The sequence below is a fragment of the Corvus moneduloides genome, chromosome 24, assembly GCF_009650955.1.
Source record: "Corvus moneduloides isolate bCorMon1 chromosome 24, bCorMon1.pri, whole genome shotgun sequence".
NCBI classification, from domain to species: domain Eukaryota; kingdom Metazoa; phylum Chordata; class Aves; order Passeriformes; family Corvidae; genus Corvus; species Corvus moneduloides.
The window spans coordinates 6239147-6253807 of NC_045499.1; the positions used below are offsets into that span (position 1 = coordinate 6239147).

The 14661-nt window shown below is 56.3% G+C and overlaps 1 protein-coding gene across 2 annotated transcripts in view; it reads right to left on the reverse strand.

Moving 5' to 3' along the window:
- The window catches only part of PLXNA2 (plexin A2), a 145216-nt gene extending 139761 nt beyond the window's left edge, over positions 1 to 5455 (reverse strand). For both annotated transcript variants that reach the window (XR_004244347.1, XM_032132796.1), the window contains exon 1: positions 5301 to 5455. The gene's annotated coding sequence lies outside the window, so the exon portion shown is untranslated. The remainder of the gene's footprint in view (positions 1 to 5300) is intronic.
- Between the last annotated feature and the right edge of the window lie 9206 nt (positions 5456 to 14661).

Below are 14661 nucleotides of genomic sequence, written 5' to 3' on the forward strand. Positions count from 1 at the left end.
TCGAAGATCATCGGGACTTTTTCATAACGTGACTCCGATACCTTTTATCTCCTGCTCTGAATGCAATTTTCGCCCAGGCAAAGCTGGATTAAATTTTCCTAGTAGGATACATTTATCTCGCTTCTCACTCCCCCATCCCCACCTCCCCGGTCGATTTCAGCCAAACAGAAGCTGCGATTACAGGGACAAACATGAGATGGGCTCTCTCCGATAAGGAGGGGAGGGCTCCTCTTTGCCAGCGCCCCATCCCTGGCAGCTCCCCCCACGCAGTATCCCGGTACCCAGCCCCGCCGAGCCGCACGGACGAAGCAGAATTCCCACTCCAGCGCGGCGGGGAACACGCAGCACACCAGGTCCACCACTGACACGTGTTGCACTCGTGGGCTTGGGAAACTTGTGCTTCCTTGGGAAAGTGCTGCTGGAGCAGCCTCGCCCCACCCGAGAGCTCCGCTGGGGCGCAGCGGGCAGAGGAGCCACCTTTCCACGGCCAAGGAGTGGGGACACAGCCACAGCCAGCCTGGATCACCCGGGAATGTCAAAAAAGCACCAAAAACCTCCTGTCCCCCCTCCGGTGCTGCGGTCAGCAAAGCCCCAGGTCAGATTTCTGGCCCCTGTACCCCGTGCCCCCATCGTCACCAGCCAGAGGCCGCAGCTCAGCGCGGCTTTGCTCCTGGCTGGGTTTGTGTTCGGTTTTTAGTTGGATCCAGAGGATCCCCTCTAGTGGGATGAGGAGGAATTTCAAGCCCACATCCCACCCCCAATCTCCCCCAGCTCTCTCTGTGCTGGCCGTGGGGCCCAGGGTGGGTGCTGGGCTGCCACGGGGAGCAGGCTCAGGAGTTACTCAGCTCATTTTGCCTTTTTTCCCATTGGAGGTAAATCCAAAGCCAGGCTGCAACGTGGATGCCAGGGAGGCAGCGCAGGCGGGGAGAACGGAGGGAAGAGAAACACTGCAAACATGAGGATAAATCCCCTTCACAGCAGCAAAAAGAGATGACTTCCATCCGCCAAACACCTTTGGCCATAAGGGGCCACCTGGCCCGCGTGTGTCACCGGGCACTCCCCGCAGGACAGGGGTTGGAGGTGGCAGGGCCACCCTGTGCCACAGCAGCACGTGGGGACCCCGCGAGGCTCCCCCAGCCCGTGTCCCTGCCGGCGCCACCCCGCAGTAAATCCATTTATTTCCACTGCAGAGAGCGGCTCTGAGCACGGGCCCCGGGCGGCCGCCGCTGCCGCCCAAGGACAGCGCGCTCAATTCTGCTTTTGTTGCCGCTTCGCTTTTCATCCCCGGCTCCCCGCTCGGGCGCACAAAGAGCTCGTGGCCTCCTCGGACCGAACGCCGGCGAGTCTCGCTGTGCCCTCGCCCTGCCCGGGGAGGAAGGTGGCACCCAGCGAGCGCGGCCGAGGAGGTCCCCAGGGATGCTCCGGCTGACACCGACACTTCAGCTCCTTCAGATCCAGCCCCCGGCAGGAGCTGGGAGCACCTTTTCCGCCTTGGCTCCCCCTGCCCTCCCCTTTGCTGTTGTGGCGGTGGCCTCCCAGCCAAGCTGGTTAAGAGATTAACACTCTAAAAACCACATTTACTCTAATTAGCCATGAAATCTTTGTAACTAAGTGAAAAAATGTTTCCCTTGAGGGATTTTTGTCCATTCATCACTGTTTGAATTGCCAGGGAGGGGGGTGGGGAACAGAAAAGAGGGGGGACGAGAGAAGAAACCCTCAGATCTAATGAATTAATAGCAGAATGCCCTGGGGGAGCAGCGTCTCCTCCACAACACGGGCACCTCAAAGGGGGCTTTTCACAGCTCGCCGAGGGGACGCTGCTGAATTATTTCGAGTTAACAGACTGTAACAGCTCTGCTCCCGTTTGAGCCGGGCAGCTTGGCCAGCGCTCCGCTCCTCCCTTCCCTTCCCCTCCCTTCCACGGGGACGGACAGACGGACGCTGTGCCCGGCCAGCTGGGTGCCCCTGCCCTGCAGACAGCCGAGGGGGGGGGACAGGGCACTGCTGGCAGCACCACCAGTGCCCCCAGTTCCTGTTGTACCGGGAAAAACATTTCGGAGTTAGGTGGGAGGGAAGGCAGAGAATCTTGCCACAACTTAGGCCCATAAATATTTCATATTGCTGGAAGAAGAACGATTATATTCCTGCCAGCACTTTTCTTGTGTATTTTAAATGTGTCACCGCCTTCTACTTTCTCCCCCGTTTGTGTTTCTTGTAACAGGCCCATGAAATAAAGATTAGCTGAATAATCAAGAGTGTTTAGAAATGTGAAGGGGCCTGTCTCAGGAGCACTGCGTGCTCAGGTTCATCTTTTTTCAGGTTCCCCCCCCTTTTTAAGGATGCCAAAGGCAGATGGGGGAGCGCGGTTTGCACAGGGTGGAAGTGAGGGGAGCGGAGCCCGAGCGCGGGGATGGGGAGAGCGGAGAGCACGCGCTGCCCCGTCAAAAATGACAGGCTGAGCGCCGTGAGGAACAGGGGGGCACTCTCCCCCATTACATATTTATTGTTCAGGCTGCAGAGGGGCCAATTAAAACAGCTTGATCACTGCCGTGTTCGAGCAACCACGGATGTGCTCGGAGAGGCAGGATGAGAGAGGCAGGTGTGCACGTTCCTGTTGGGATGCGGCGCAGTCCCTTCTCCGAGAGCCACAAACCTGCCCCAGTGAACAAAGGTACCCCTGCTCCTGCAGGAGATCACCCCTCGGTGAAAAAAGGTGCCTCTGCTCCCCCAGGAGATCACCCCTCGGTGAACAAAGGTGTCCCTGCTCCCCCAGGAGATCACCCCTCGGTGAACAAAGGTGCCCCTGCTCCCCCAGGAGATCACCCCTCGGTGAACAAAGGTGCCTCTGCTCCCCCAGGAGATCACCCCTCGGTGAACAAAGGTGCCTCTGCTCCCCTAGGAGATCACCCCTTGGTGAACAAAGGTGTCCCTGCTCCCCCAGGAGATCACCCCTCGGTGAAAAAAGGTGCCTCTGCTCCCCCAGGAGATCACCCCTCAGTGAAAAAAGGTGCCCCTGCTCCCCCAGGAGATCACCCCTCGGTGAACAAAGGTGTCCCTGCTCCCCCAGCAGAGCGTCACGTTGGCACCCAGCAGCCAGCCCAGCTTCCCACCTTCAGCTTCTCACCACTCACGCAATTTCTAAATATCGGCTTTGCTTTCTCTCCCAGTTCAGCTCCTCATCTCAGCTGCCCACGGCATGAGACAGTCTGCACCTACATCTGCCCTAGCTTTTGGGCAACCTTTCCCAGGCATGCTCGAGATTCCCACATTTAGCTGCAACAGGAGTTCCCGAAGTAAGTTCTGGAAAGCCTCGTGGTGGTACCTAAATGGGAGATGTCGGGAAGAGCCTGCAAACCACACATTTCCCCGAGACTCCACGGGGTCTGCCCAGCAAACTGCTCCAAATGTCATTTCCATTTAGCTGCTTTGTGAGCCAATTTGTCACGTCCTAATGCAATTTGCTGAGGAGAGTTAAAGAGCACAGGGCAGGAGCAGTCACCCCTTCCTTCTCCGGGCTCCTGCAGCCAGCCTGCGTCTGCAGCTTCCCTCTTGCATCCAGCTGGAGTTCCCTTCTGCCGGGAAGCAGGGGAAGCTCAGGGTTAATGCAAAGAACAGGGCAGAGCACGGGAAGAGCATGGAAAAAGCTGCTTCCATCATATTGGTGGATTATGTGCAGATCTTACGCAGCATCTGTTACCTGCTTGCACCGCACCAACTTGTTCTGAGCCGGGGGGAAACTCCACAATTAATTACATCAAACAACACCATAACGACAATAAGGAGTAGATTGGGTTACTTTATCTTCTTGCAACAAGCGCTGGGGATGTGGTTAGAAGAGTTGGGGGGGATGACTGCCTTGCCAGATAAGCCATTTCTCAACTGGCACTGTTGGGTCACGTCCCTCACTGCTCGTACCAAGCCTCGCAAATCAAAGCTGCTTTATCTGGTCCCCTGCACCACCCTAAAATACCACATTTGAGCTTTAAGGGTCCTCGAAGTGACAACAAATGGCAAAAGGACAGCAATAAAGACCAAAAAAGCCCCATTGAGTTCTAAAGGATCTAACACCCCTGTGTTAAAGGTAAAAAGCCAAACATCTGTTCCGAGGATGGCACAGATTCTTGCGAGGCATCTGTCCCTCAGCTGTAAGTAGGTCATCTCATTTCACTTTAGACACCGTTATCAATGAAGCCATCCAGAGCAGGAGGGACAGGACCTTGTCCCCAGCTCAGCTGAGGTCTATCAAGCACACTGAAGCCACCAGCGAAGCATCAAGTGCTCAGCAAAGAGCAGGAGCAGCCTTTGAGCGGTGGTTTCACATCATGGCACTCCGAGAACTTCACGTTCCCTCACCTCCCAGCCTCAGCTGCTGCTCACAGGCGCACAGGGGATTTTTTTCCCTCTGCCACTTTACTATTCACCTCGCTTAAAATTAACCTATTGACTTTCTGATACCCCTTAGAACACAGATTAATTGAACATCACTCACTTCACCTCCAGGAACGTGCGAGTATTGGCCATAGCGTGAATGGAGACAAAGCCGGGAATGCCTGACCGTGCCAGGTTAAACGGAGGTCACAACCGGCGAGGACAGCTCACACAGAGCAGCCTCGGCTGTCACCGACACCCATCCGACAGCTCCGGGGCTGCGGAAACCGGGACCATTACCCAGGAGTTGGGATTTGCCTCAAGGGAGCACAAGTGCATTCGGCATCTCTCCCTTCATCACCTTCCAAAAAGGCTCTTGCGGGTATTTAGGAAAGTTTTGGTGGGGATTTTATGTCTTTTCCCCTAAGATTCAAGGGTGATTTCCAAAAAGCGCCTCCTTGCTAGCAGGAACTTTTCATGGAGGTGAGTTTATCCCGCTGCATCGGCTCCAGACCGTGACTGAGCGGTACCGAGCGGCCGCAGAATTAACGAGGAAACAGCGATGTCTAATGGGAACGCGGAGCGGCTCGGGGAGGGAGCAGGAGCTGGATTCCCTGGAACCGGGCAGTCGCAGGGGTTCTTCCATCACTTCCCCAGGCTCCCCCGGCACCCCCGCGCAGCTCCGCGGGCACGGCTGGGACCGGCGCGGCGGCGGGGCCGGGGCCGCCGAGCACCACCCCGCGCTCTGCAGCCCCCGGTGCCACCCGCAGCCCCCGGTGCCACCCGGCTCGGGCAGCTGCGGGCGGCACGGCGACCACGATCCCGAGCCTCCTCCCCGCATCCTCCGGCGGCAGCTGCCCAGCGGAGCCCCCACCTCGGGGACCCCCCGCGCCCCGGCGGGCAGCAGCCCCTCGCCATCCGCCGCCACTCACCAGCCCTCGCCGCTCCGGTGCCGCCCGCCTCCCGGCTCAGGGCGGGGGGGTGCAGGCGGCCCCCGGCACCATGGAAATCCGGGGCCGGGCGGCCGCCGCTGCCCGCAGCCCCTCCGCCTCCCCCGGCGCGGCGCGGCTCGGCTCGGCTCAGCCCCGCCGGCCTCTCATCGCCTCCGCAGCCGCTGCCCGAGTGCGGCGAGCGCGGCTCGGCTGCGCTGCGCCCGCCCCGGCATCCGCCCGCCGCCAGCCCGGGCGCGCTCCCCGCTCCGCGCCAGCCCCGCGCCCGGGCGCGCTCCCCGCGCCGCTCCGCGCCCGCCCCCGCGCCGCCCCCGCTCCCCGCGTTAACCCTTCCCCAGCCTCGGCGCCGGCAGCGGGGCTCGGCACCCCCTCCCCACCTCACCTGCGCCCCCCTGTCCCCGCAGAGCGCAGCGGAACCGGTGCCGGGGGAGCGGCTCCGCGCTGGAACAAAGCCCCAGAGCGGCCCGGGGCAGCCTCACCGCGCGGGGCTGCGCGGCCCGGCCCCGGCGCAGCTGTCCCCATAAAGCCGCGCACCTGCCCCCGCAGCTGTCCCACCTCGGCGGGGCTGCAGGGAGCGGAATGGGGCTGTTGGCTTCTGTCCCCCGCTCTGAGCCCCTGCGCATCCCTTGCCCCCAGTTCTGGTGGCAGGAGCGACACCTGAGCTCTCCGTTCCTCAGTTTCCCCATCTCTGGAAGGGGCTGACGGCCTGGTTTTGTGCCAAGGCCGGGTCACCTCCAGCAGAGCTAGAGCTGGGCATGTGCTGCAACGCCCCTGAAGCCACCGACTCCCACACCTCCTGCCAAAAGCTGCCAGAACCCAACCACAGTGGCCATGGCCAGCTGGGACAGGGCACCCTGTGCCCACCTACAGCTGGGAACCAGGAGGAACCAGGAGATCCCTCCTTGGGGTTGAGTGGTTCAGCCACAGGGCCACCACCAGGCCTCTCCTGTTGCCTCAGCACAGGGAGAAACACCTGGAAGCTGCAGGGTACCCAGAGTGAGGAGCATCTTCAAACACGCCGAGCCTCACTGGTCACCTGCAGCAGCTCACAAGGGCTGGGAACATCTGGAGTCAGGGAGAAAAAGCCAGTCCCAGTGCCACAGCAGGACATTCTGCTCCTAAAAGCCAGGAGCACCAGGGTCTGGCTGACCCTGACCCAGCCAGGGGCATGGGAATGATTCCAAAGAGTGCAACCTGTGGAGGGGATCAATACCATGACGGATTGCTGTTTGCCAGGTCTTGTCGTCAGGAATTTTTTAACCATTTTGCTATTACACATTGGAATAGTCACAAGAGAAAATCAGAACCATCATCCTGGGCCTCCTCCACAACAAACCCCAGTGACCAAACCAACCCAATCTCCTCTTACAGTTCCCCTGCAGCCCAGTCCGTGTCACCCTCACTGCTGTCACCTGGCCTTGCCGCATCTTCCCTGCCTGGTGCACGCTAGCGAGAGCTGCAAGAGCAGTTTTGGGAGGAAAAAGCCACAGTTGCTGTTGGTTTTGCTGTTTGCCCCCTGTAGAGGATTCAGGGACCCCTCATGAGAGGTCCAGCAGGGAGTGCCTTTGCATCCCACTGTGCAGATCCAGGTCCCACCCTTCCCCCTGCCCTGGGGGTTATAACCAGCCCTGCACTGCCCCCTCCCCGGGGAGAAAGCCACAGGTTGGTTTGTTTGTGTTCTCCCCCATCCCAGCACAGTCACCGTCCTGTCCCGCAGCCCCTGCAGAGCCCTGAGTGGAGCACGGGCACAGCTCCCTGCACAGCCAAGCGCCCACTCCCACAAAAAGGGTCCCCTCGACCTCGCTGCAGCTCCAGAGCTGAGGTTTGACAGCCTGGAGAGATCCCCAAGCTGCAGCTGCTCAGCTCAGGAGAGGAAGCAGAAGGCACTCAGTGGATGGCAGCATTGGTTCCTGAGCAAGCTTTTCTCTTTCCCATTCTGTTCCCAGAGCAGCTCCTGCATTCCACATTCCCGCAAATGGAACCAAATCCCATTGCAAACCCATCTTTGGCTAAATGCACATCCCTCTAACGCAGTTCCTCCTCGTGCAGAAGCCTTGCAGGGCAGGGCAGAGTGTCTCAGCAACCCTTCCTCTCCTCTTTGCAGGCCCGTCTGCGTCTGCACGCTGCCTTCTGGTTATTGTTTAGAGATGGTCGATTGTGCTCAGGTGTGAGTCTGTTTCCAGCCAGTTACAGCATTGCTGGTGACAGACGGACAGAGACGGACACACGGGTGCAGTCCTGTGGCCACAGAGCTCCACACAACCTCTGCACAGCCTTTACACACCCTCACGGTACCACCATGTGGAGATGGGAATTTAACAGCCAGGAGAGCAGGTCCTGGCCCATGCCTGGCATTCCCTTCTCCTGTCCCCAAATCCGGGGACAGAACAGGCCCTTGGACCAGCCTGCAGTGCCACCTGGGTGCCAGTGGCCACTTTCTTGGCAGGAGGGGCACCGACACAGGCACACAGAGCTTTGGAGAAGAAACAAGGAGCCCGACAGCTGCTGGCCAAGCAGGGGAGATGGGCTATAAATCCACCTCCGAACCCTCGGCATGAACTTCTTATCCCTATTTCGTGACCCAGGGATCACCCCAGCACCCCTTTTCTGAGGGGCTGCAGGTGCCAAAGCAGTGTTCAAGCAGCTGGGGAAGCAAAGCACCAGGGACAGATCAGGCTCTGTTTGGAGCCCGTGTTTCACGGTTTCCCTCAGTCCGTATCTTTGATAAACGCCTTGGTTCAGAGCGCGGGGGTCACGAATCTGTCTGCTGCAGGAGCCTTTGAACCCTCCCACCACCCAGAGCTTCACATCCCCTGAAAGCCCTGGGTATCGCGGCTTCAGACACCGCCTCGGGCACTTCCCTTGGTGCCCGCGGAGGCGCAGGACCCGAAATCAGCCATTCCCAGGGCAATGAAACAGAGCCGGCTCTTCCCTGACAACCACAGCGGGGTGGAAAAGAGCCTTTCCCCCGCTTTTCTGTGAGCGTTCCGGACACGGGCAGCGCGTCCAGGAGGCGGATCGGCGGCGCCGAGCGGCTGCCGGCGCTGTGCGAGGCCAAGAGCACCATCTATAGGCACCGTCTATAGGCACCGTCTGTAGGCACCATCTATAGGCACCGTCCATTGGCACCGTCTACAGGCACCGTCCGTAGGCACCGTCCATTGGCACCGTCTACAGGCACCGTCCATAGGCACCATCTATAGGCACCGTCTATAGGCACCGTCTGTAGGCACCATCTATAGGCACCGTCTATAGGCACCGTCTATAGGCACCGTCTGTAGGCACCATCTATAGGCACCGTCTATAGGCACCGTCTATAGGCACCGTCTATAGGCACCGTCTGTAGGCACCGTCTATAGGCACCGTCTACAGGCACCATCTATAGGCACCGTCTATAGGCACCGTCTATAGGCACCGTCTGTAGGCACCGTCTGTAGGCACCGTCTATAGGCACCATCTATAGGCACCGTCTATAGGCACCATCCATAGGCGCCGCCTATAGGCACCGTCTATAGGCACCGTCTATAGGCACCATCCATAGGCGCCGCCTATAGGCACCGTCTATAGGCACCGTCTATAGGCACCGTCTATAGGCACCGTCTGTAGGCACCGTCCATAGGCACCATCTATAGGCACCGTCTATAGGCACCGTCTATAGGCACCGTCTGTAGGCACCGTCTATAGGCACCGTCTATAGGCACCGTCTACAGGCACCGTCTGTAGGCACCGTCCATAGGCACCATCTATAGGCACCGTCTATAGGCACCGTCTATAGGCACCGTCTGTAGGCACCGTCTATAGGCACCGTCTACAGGCACCATCTATAGGCACCGTCTATAGGCACCGTCTATAGGCACCGTCTGTAGGCACCGTCTGTAGGCACCGTCTATAGGCACCATCTATAGGCACCGTCTATAGGCACCATCCATAGGCGCCGCCTATAGGCACCGTCTATAGGCACCGTCTATAGGCACCATCCATAGGCGCCGCCTATAGGCACCGTCTATAGGCACCGTCTATAGGCACCGTCTATAGGCACCGTCTGTAGGCACCATCTATAGGCACCGTCTATAGGCACCGTCTATAGGCACCGTCTGTAGGCACCGTCTATAGGCACCGTCTATAGGCACCGTCTATAGGCACCGTCTATAGGCGCCACCCGTCAGCGCTGACAGCTCCCGCTGCCATGCAGCCAGGCACCAACCCGGCGCAGGTAATAATTATTCAGCACTAATCACTACAATAGAAGAATCATAGGCAGTTATTTAGAAATGATTGTTTCCCCTCGGTTATTACTTATGACAGTGAAAGGAAGTATCAAATAGTCAAACCCACATGTACATGGGAAGCTGAGTGAAGGATCAATGGGAATTTAACCAGCACTTTACACTATTCTTCCTCTTTAGAAGAAACTTGTCAAGTGATTTCTTTTCCTCTCTCCTGCTCATAATGCCTTCTTGGGAAATAAAAAGGATTTTTCTTTTCCTAGCACTCCTTATCCTTTCCTCTCCTCGGATTTTCTCATAACTCCAAGCTTCGGCTCCTGCCTCTGGATCCCCTGGTTTGAACTGAGCTGAAATTAACTCCAGCTTTTTCTTCTAAAACAAACTCTGGGTTCATTAAGTGCAAGGGCAGGAGAACAGAAAGTCTCCAAATCCGAGTTCCAGAGTGTCTTGTTACTGTCAGGAACACAATTGCCTGTGCCGAGGCTGTGTCAGGAATTCCAGGTGCAGACAATGTGCCATTTTTAATCATCTTCCCACAGCTTAGAGCTGAAAGAAAAGGGATCATACAGAGGAAAGCACAAAAATAACCCTGAAAAAAAAAATTAAGTAACTTTTAGTGACGTTAAAAAATCAAATACAACATGAAAACATTGGCCATGCTGGCCCGTTCCCAGGAGTGACCGGGTCACCTTCTCCTCTCCTTCCTTTGGCTCCTCAGTGTGACCCGAGGTCTGCACACCGCTCCCACTCCTTTTTGAAATAAATATTCTGCCTCATCCTTGTGTTTCCCCACTCCAGGATGTGTCCCTGCCAGGAGCAGGGAGAGGTTCCCGTCTCGGTCACAAGTCCAGCCAAGTGGCCAAAGAAAGGTCACCTGAAGAGGTTGTCAGCTCCTTGTGGCCCTCTGGTGCCACTCTGAAACACATCTGTGCCCAGAAGTGTCCCCAAAGGGACCTGTGAGCCCAGGGCCACCACACAGAGCTGGGCACAGGTGCTGAGAGCAGGGAGCCGCATCCTCCCCCAGAACCAGGCCATGGGACTGGGCGTCCATCCATGGCTTTTGGAAGTGTTCCCCACCCCAGCTGCTGACCCCGATCCAGCTGTGCTGCCCCAGCCCCCAGCGGGGCCCCTCCAGCTGCTGAAGCGGTGCCTGAGGCCAGGAGCTGCTCTGCTGGAGCCTCCCAGGGATGCTCAGGGTCAGGCTGCCCCTCCAGCCCAGGACTGGGATCAAAGGGGGTCAGAAATTACAGCCCCTGGAGTCGATTATTGGCCCCTAATGAAGGAGCGTCCACACAGCCTTTGACACGAACTCCCCTGCCCTGCCCCATTGAGAATTTCCAGCTTCAAGATTTCCTAAGGGCCAAATCCTGCTCTGACACGAGTCCCCCGCGTGTCCATGGATCAGGGGCACGTTCCCCAGCCGGGAGGGGACATTCCCTGCTCGTGGGTGACTCCTGAGCTGCCCCCAGCCCCAGCTGTGCCTGCTCCCTCTCCCCCTCGCTGCTGTTCAGCGGCTGAAGCAGCTGCAGCCAGGGGCCTGTGGGTTTGTCCATGTCATTAATTACTCACTAATGACACAGCCACAACCCAACCCACAGTGCTTGGGGCAGCCTGCAAAGATTTCCCGTCTGGGTTTGTTCCAGTAACAGGGAAAAGTCTTCAGTGCTCGGAACTCCAGACATGCCCAAGGCGCATCCTCAGCGTTATTCCGAGCTGCTGATGATCACCATGGTCCCAGTTCCCACCACCTCCATCCCAGGCTATTCCTGGGGCTGCTTTTGGTATCCTACAACCCATGGCAGGACCTGCACAAAGATCCCAAATGCAGCAGGGCCTGTGGTGACACGGCTGTCCCGTTCGGAGGGATGGGGGTCCAAAGGGGGGCTTTACCAGGGCTCCAGCTGTGGTTTCCAGAATCTCTGCATCTGAATGTCCCCAGGACTGGCTGAATTCCACCTGCAGGGCTCCCCCTTCCCCGGCTCACTGAAGGGGTGTCTTGGGGGAGAAGCGTCTCCACAATTCAGTTCAGATGCTTGCTGTGATTCAGAAACTGCTTTAGCAATAAATCTCCCCTGCCTGCTCCCTGCTCTGTGCTCATTGGAAATCTTTAGTTCCTTCATCATAAAGAAATGAGTATTTCAAGCTCCCTGTCCTAATGAAGGTAAAATACAGAGCATATTGTCAAACACGCCGTGGCTCTGCCTTTTATTCCACAATAATCTTTCTAATTCTTCTGTAGGCACTGTGTATCACTGACAATGCCAAACGGAATGAAATGCAAACCTAAATGATTTTAAACCCTAATTTCATCTCTTTTTTCCCTCTTGTCTGAGGAGATGGAGATTTTTTTTTCCCCCTGCATAATAGGTGGGAGGGGGGTGGAACTGGAAATCCTTTGATTTGTGGGTCTGGCAGTGTTAATCTGCTGCTGCAAATTCTGCAAAGTGTTTTGTGAGCGATGGAAGAATGCGGAGCTGCAGCCTGCTTATCGCTCCAGACTCTCTTCAGGATTGCTTGGGAGCTTTGTCAGGAAAGGGAGGCGGATGCTCCCAGTCAAACACAAACCCAGAAGTTTATAAAACTCCTTCTCTTCAGGTAACTCAGCCAATACCAGAGAAAGGCAGAACAGATACAAGCTCATTTTAAACACCATTATCAGTTTTGATACAATCACAAAGAACAGAGGCTGTTGAAGGATAAAAACAGCAAAAGAAGAAAACTTGGAGAGCACCAGCCCTTTCATTTACCCCTGAATTTCCATCTCACCTGCTTCTCCAGCACCTCCTTGCAGCTCTCTCAGTGCCCACGGGATCAGAGCCAGGAAACCTCAGTTCCATCCCCGCAGGGAGAAGTTCTGCTGGAGCCCAGGCACTGTCTGGGCTCCCCTCTCCTGCTCTGGCCCACCACAGCTCCTCTGCAGAGAGGCTGCCCTGGGCTAGGGAAATGTGGATCATATGGAGAGATTTATTTAATGTGTGCGAGTGCTGATTGCAGCAAGGTCCTGGGTTTAATTGATGTATTGGATCATGTGTGGTGAGTGCACCCAGGGAGTTTTCACCTCACAGATGTACAGAGAGGGACCTCCTCTGGCTCCTTTCTTTGCCTCAATACCCAGCAAGGGGCCCAGGAATATTGGGGGATTAATGTCACAACAGAGGGAAAAAGTCTGCCATTCAATCTATTTAAACATTTGATTTCACCAGTGCACCAATTAGACATTCCCTGTCTAAAGAGACCACGGATTAAAGCAACAGCAACGCTGAAAAAAATCATAATCTCTTTGGAGATCTGTCTGTGGACGGATCTTTTCTCTCAAATGATCAAGGCAAATATATGAAATTGAAAAAAAAAAAAAGAAAAAAAGACCTCTTAGAAGTAAACTTTAGGGCTCTGTGAATAATTTCCCCGTTCTTGTCTGTGCTCCCTTTCATGAGCTGCTTTTCCTTTCACTGGCACCTTCTCCCTCGCAGCCCATTTGCATTCCCCTAATTAAGGAGCTGCCAGCCCTGCAGATGCCACCGACTGCCCTCTGTGGGGTCTGGAGGGGTCTGGAGGAGCCTTTCTGATGCTGATCCCAAGTGCCCAGGTCTGGGGCAGGTGAATGAACCCAGCCCAGTGCAGACTCCCAGCTCCTGCCAGGGACAAACCCCTGACCCCAAACCAGGGAGCTCCACTGCAGCTTCCCCCAAAACCAGGGGAAAACGTTGGATTTCCTCCAGTGACACCCCAGAGGTGTCACAGGTGTCTCCAGTGAGCTGCTGGGACTTGGCAAACTGCTCCTCTTCTAACAAGTTTCCTTCTGACAAAAGAAGGCCCAAAAGCTCCATTTTCTCCTCCCAAAAGGCCTCTCAGAGTGGGGGCGATGGCACCTCCCTGGTGCCAGCCTGGCGGGCAGTGTGCCCTTGGTGATTGGGATCTGGGATGAAGTCCCGGGGTATTAAGAAAGACAAAAGCACATCCTGAGGAATAAAAAAAGACCAGAGCTCCTGTCCAACCCCTCGAGTCACCCTCCGGCCGTGACTGACACCAGACCCATCCCCGTGTGCTTCCCTGTGCGCACCAGGAAAAGCACCCCAGGTTTCAAAAAGGACTGGATCACAAGAAAAGGAGACCAAGTGGATTATTTCTCCCAGTTCCAATCTCTCCATGGCTCTGCCAGGACCTCTTTCCAGCTTCTCTCTCCTTATTTAGATGAGTGGAAGGTTTAAATGGGGAAGTTTTCCTTGGCAAGTGTGTTCTGGCAGCAGAACTGGACCAGTTAAATATACCCAGCCCAGACAAAAGGAAGAGGCTGTTTCCAATTAGGAATGCTGGTATTTTTCTCTTCCATGATTTCTGGTGTTCCTTGGGCCAGAGGTTCAGCTCAGGCAGAGGCGAGAAAGGGCAGGGGGAACCCAAATGTGCCAATCTGGCAGATCTGATCAACACCCCCGAATTCCTTGGTGCTGCAGCATCCTCAGGCTCCAGTTCCCGTGGCGTTGCAGGGCTTTAGCCATCTCAAGTTACTCGTGGCCAATCCAAACCCAAGCCTTGGGGCCCATTTCTCTGTCAGGTGGGGCGATTCCCAGGCCAGCAGAGCCCTTGGCGGCTCCAGGAGCCCTCACACCCTTGAAGGAAGCACCAGAGGGTTTTCCACGAGGATGTGACCCTTCCCTCTCTTCCCTTTGCTTTGTAGAGCTCCTCGGCCTAGAAGTAATTCAAACTAAATTTAAACAAGAAGTGACTTGGGCAGGCTATCCATAAATTTGAGTGTCTCATTTTAAGATTATTTTACCCTTTATTCCTGCTGTGGTGCTGGACACCAAACGTGCGAGCTCCTGGTGCCTGCTCAGCTGTTCCAGCACTGCCCATGGACAAGGGGGAACTTCCCTCCTGCTGAAGAGGCTTTGCAAGAATTCCCCCAAGGTGCTGCCGTGAAGGTCCATGGAAGGATCCCAGCTGGGACTCACCCAGGTGAATGAGAAGCAGGAGAGTCCCCAGCCCCACGCCCGGCACACAAAGGAGCACGAGTCATTAACAAATCTAAACAAAAATAATAAAGCAGAGCCAGAAAAGCTGAATGTGCTCAACGCTGGAGAACAAAAGGAAAGGGAACCGTTTGTCACCTCAGAAAGGAA